The sequence below is a fragment of the Euphorbia lathyris genome, chromosome 5 (genome assembly GCF_963576675.1).
Source record: "Euphorbia lathyris chromosome 5, ddEupLath1.1, whole genome shotgun sequence".
NCBI lineage: Eukaryota > Viridiplantae > Streptophyta > Magnoliopsida > Malpighiales > Euphorbiaceae > Euphorbia > Euphorbia lathyris.
In genome coordinates this window covers 37158424-37163583 of record NC_088914.1, presented here as the reverse complement: position 1 = coordinate 37163583, position 5160 = coordinate 37158424, and positions in this window count along the sequence as shown.

Below are 5160 nucleotides of genomic sequence, written 5' to 3'. Positions count from 1 at the left end.
GCATTTGCATGCATCATTCCAAGTTAAAAAGTGATTGGATTTTAACCTAATCAACTTTATTAATTACTACTAATAATTGAGATTAATATTTATATGCAGCAAAACTAGGACAATAATAATGATTTCGATGAGATTGATCATGGTTTTTCTGTGTCTTCATCTTGAAGGAAGGAGGGATGAATATAAGCTAATTATCATTCAAATATCTCTAAATATATTCTTCCCGGAAAATTCCAACTCGTTAATTATTTCAAATAGAACACTCTTACAATTAAAAATAAGAAAAACGCATATGAATCACTTCTGTGATGCTTACGGGTGTAAATGAGCCTGAGCCGTGGTCGGTTCGATAAAAGCTCGGCTCGACTCGACTCGATCCATCCGTGAGCATGATTTATTGGCTCAGTTTGTAAACGAGTTGAGCTTGAGCAGGCTAAAGCTCGGTTCGAAAGCTCTCGAGCAGGCTCCATTATAACATCTATAAACAAATTTTAGTTTTGTAGAAAACTATATAATTTTGTGTTAGTTCACAAATATCTAAACTTAATATTATTTCATTTGCCATTAGATGAGTTCATTCATAAACATAATAAATGAGTAATAAACGAACTATTTGTAAGCATCTTGTTTATTTATTCATGAACTTTGCTTGTGAGTTTGTTTATATACACAATTAAAGAGCTATTTACGAGCAAACTTCATAAATATAATTAACGATTTACTAACAAATAATTCATGGTTAGATAATTTTCTTAATGAACAAAGTTCAAATAGGATTTTGAGCTTGAAACAAGCTCGGCTCGAAGTCGTTAATTTTCTAATGAGCTGAGCTGAGCTAAGCCGAGCCGAGTTTGAGCAAGCCAAAGCTCGGCTCGGGCTTGAGCTCGTTAATTTTATAGCGAGCCGAACTTAAACAGGCCAAAACTCGACTCGGCTGGATTACATCCCTAGATGCTACTTTACTACTTCATCCGTTCTCAAATAAGTGTTGTTTTAGATAATTGTTTTTGTTCTTTCTTAAGTGTCGTTTTCGTTTTTCAATAAAATTTAGTATAGTTTTTTGGTCTAAGCATTTAAATTTTATCTTGATTTATGTGTTTTTTAAACTTTCAAAGTTTTTTCTCCAACCATTACAGGAGAGAGAGTTTTTATTTAGTTAATCTATGTAAATTTATTAATTTAAGTGCATATTAATTGTGTTTCTTAATTTGTGTGAAAATTCTAAAACGACACTTATTTGAGAATGGAGGGAGTATTTATTTTTCATTTTCATACATATGATACAACATTACTATAATTATTTCATAAACAAAATATTACTATATTTATTAGACCTGACAATTATCGTGTTTCGTGTCAAAATCGTGTTATCTCATATTTATGTTCCATATGGTTTTATATGTTATAAATGCTAGAAAAATGATTTTCATGTCAATCGTGTCATGTCAGTCGGGTTGGCTATGTAATCGTGTTTTCGTGTCAGAAATTGTCACCTCTAATATTTATATAAAGTTGTCTACTTGAAGAAAAAATTGAAAACATATAATATTAATTGTTTTTTGTTTTTTTATAAACAGAACCATATATTATTAAAGAAACGAACCAAAATCATTCTGAATATAAATTGAAATACAATTGGAAAATCTTCGATAAAAAATTTTAAATAGGAAAGAGAACGTGCAACAGTTAAGGAATGAGCAGCCGAATTTGCTTGGCATCTCTTATGCATAAACTCAATTGTATTAATTCTTTTTTGTTATTAGGCTAATATTTCTGTAATTTTCAAATTATTTATATTTGTTTAAAATAACAAAAACCGAGATTTCGATTCGGATATACATCAGCAAACAAAATCCAAATAGAAAATGGACGTTCATTCTATCATAAGGAATTAAGAGGATTTCGAGAGGTTAGTGATCTAAATCAAATTGTAACAAGAAGAATAATAACCGCAAATATTCCCGCCTTCTCCCTCATTGTCTTCCTTGTTCAATTTCACATAATATACTTTAAACTTTCCTCATTTATAGATCTGCTTTAAGGAGAAAGAATGAAATTTGTATTCCTTCTTCCTTCTCCCACCAGATTAGGTTTTATGTGTTTTTATTTGTTGTTTTTCTAAGTTGGCATTCATATATTTGTTTGGATTTCATATATGTGTTTTCCTTGTTCAATTTCACATAATATACTTTAAACTTTCCTCATTTATAGATCTGCTTTAAGGAATGAAATTTGTATTCCTTCTTTCTTCTCCCACCAGATTAGGTTTTCTGTGTTTTTATTTGTTGTTTTTCTAAGTTGGCATTCATATATTTGTTTGGATTTCTTTTTCTATCTGAATTGTATCCTCTCTCTATAATTCTTTTATTTATGCCTTTTTCCGAATTTAGCAAGAGGCGGAAACGATTTATTTTTCCCGTAGATCAATAGATCTCTGTGGTTGCATCAAAAGAAATGACTCAGATCCGACTATTTTGGAAGAACCTAGATGATGTGGTGTGGATTGCATTTGCTCTTCTATGGATTTGAATTTCCAAGAAATATATGTTTTTTTGTTTTTTTGTGTGTTTTTTTTTTATACTTTTTATAGCTTTGTATTTTGCTCTTTATAGTTATTTCCGTTCCTTCGTGATGTGAGAAGGCTATTTGTAATATATGATCTAATGAAAGCAAGTGTTGCAATACTATTAGATTGGAAATCTTATTCAACTACAAATCAAGTCCTAACATTAATTCACTATATCTAGAAATATTGTGATTTATAAATGAAAAGTAATTATATGTGTTTAAGATATATTTCTGAAATAGAATAAGTTACAAAATTTAATAAAAAAGTTAAACCAAAATTTAAAATATATATTTAAATTTAATCTGAATTTTGAATCACTAAAACTCTAATTGCAAAATTACTAAATGTAAAACAAATGATGAAGTTATAAATAAAGTTTGAGGAATGAATATCTAAATTAATTTAGCCTAAAGTTCTTAGTAGTGAGCCATTTAACCTTGAAATGAAATGATGTAATTTTTACTTTATCATAAAAAATTACTGAAAATTATTAACATATTATGATAAAATTGAGTTAATGTTGTTGTCATGTAATCAACGCTACCATTTTAAGTTACAGAGATTAAATTATTCTTCCATATGAAACTTAGAAAAAATTATATATATATATATATATATCAGATTAGTATGTATTAGATCCTATAGCGATTAATAGAAATGAACCAATCCAATCAAATTGTATTAATGAACTACTCACTACTTATATAGCGGTTACAACAGGAAGAAAAGAAAGAATTGTATACAAACAAAAATAGAGAATAAAAGATACAATACTTAGCTGACAACGATTGCATACTAGTAACTAATAACAATTAGCTAATATATCCCAATACATTCCCCTTAAGTTAGGAAAGCGATGGAAAGCAATCCTAACTTGATCAACGCTGATTGTATTTGAACACTTGATAGATTCTTGCTTAATAAATATGCAAGTTAATCTTGAGAAGAAATATGAGTAGAAACAAACCCTTGCATCAAATACTCTCTGACCACATGACAATCAATGTCAACGTGTTTTACCTTTTCATGAAATACTAGGTTGGGTGCAATGCAGATTGCTACTTGATTATCACACCTTAATAGGTAAAGCAACCTTGAACAGAACTCAAGCGATAGGTAACTAAGACACGTTAATTTACAAGCTGGCATGGCCATGGCACGATACTCAGCTTTTGTTGATGATTTACTAAATGTAGATTGTTTCTTGGACTTCCAAGAGATCAAACTCTTTTTAAACAAAATATAATATTGAGTGACAAGACTTCCTTGTGATCTTGCAACGACCCTAATTTGAGTCACAATATGCTGAAAACACAAAATCATTGTCCATTGAATAAAACAAGCCCCACTATTTTGCACCTTTTAGATACTTGAGTACATGATGACTACAACATTTCCATGTATTTTCCTTGGAGCATTCATGTACTAGCTAAGTTGTTGTGTGACAAAAGCTATGTCTGGGCGTGTGAAACCCATGCATAGAAATCTACTTATAATTCTCTTATACTTATCAATCTCATGAAAAGTAAGAGAAGTAACATCTGGTGTGTCCAATTGTACACCACAAGGAAAAGGACAATGAACAACAATAACATTAGCAAGCCCTACATCAATGAACAAAGTCAAATATATATCCACTCTGAGATAAGAAAATCCCTGAATCTGAACTATGCAATTCCACCCCGAGGAAATATTTAGCATTTCCAAGATCCTTAATAGTGAATTCCTTGTGCAAAGCTTGTTTGACTGCTTAAATTTTGCTCTGATGAAGACCCAGTACATAACATATCATCTACATAGATGACAATTGCAAGAAACTAACCCTCCAATGTTCTTGTAAAAAGGTAGTATCATGTATTGATTTGATAAAACACAGCTGATGTAGAGAATGAGTAAAAGCCTTATACCATTGACGACCTTCTTGCATGAGGCCATACAATGATTTGGATAATTTGTGGACTCGACCCTTTTGTTCCTTCATGTAACCAGCTGGAGGTAGCATATATATGTCTTCATCCACATAACCATCACTATGCCATTTTCCCTTTCACATGACACAAGATACATGACAGACATTTGTTTTTGTGTCGTGTGAATATTTTTCGTGACAGTATTTTAACTGTATGTCATCTGAAGGCGAAATAAAAAATGTGCTCGATTCTCAGATGATATTACGATTACAGAATCCTGACATCCAAAGAAAACACGCGTTTTTGTTAAATTTGATGCGCTCAACAGATGACACCTCTAATAAATGAATGTCATTGTATGCCGAAAACAAAAAAGCGGCAAATGAAATTTCACTTACGTGGACATACCAAATTTTAGGCGCTCTATATCGTTTGACTGAAATTTCAGCTGATATATAAACCCTCTCTCAATCCCAAACCCCAGTTTAGGTTACGCAAGAGCTTCATCCCTCTCATCCCTCTTTATCTCCATGGTTGATTTGAACATGCAATCACTGGGTGAGCTCGAAACACGGTACTGGTAAGCCATATTTTCTTCATTCCTAGATGTATTAGAGTATCATTGTTCCTTACTCTATATTTTCCTCATTCGATTTACTTTTGTGTATGTCGATTTCAGCA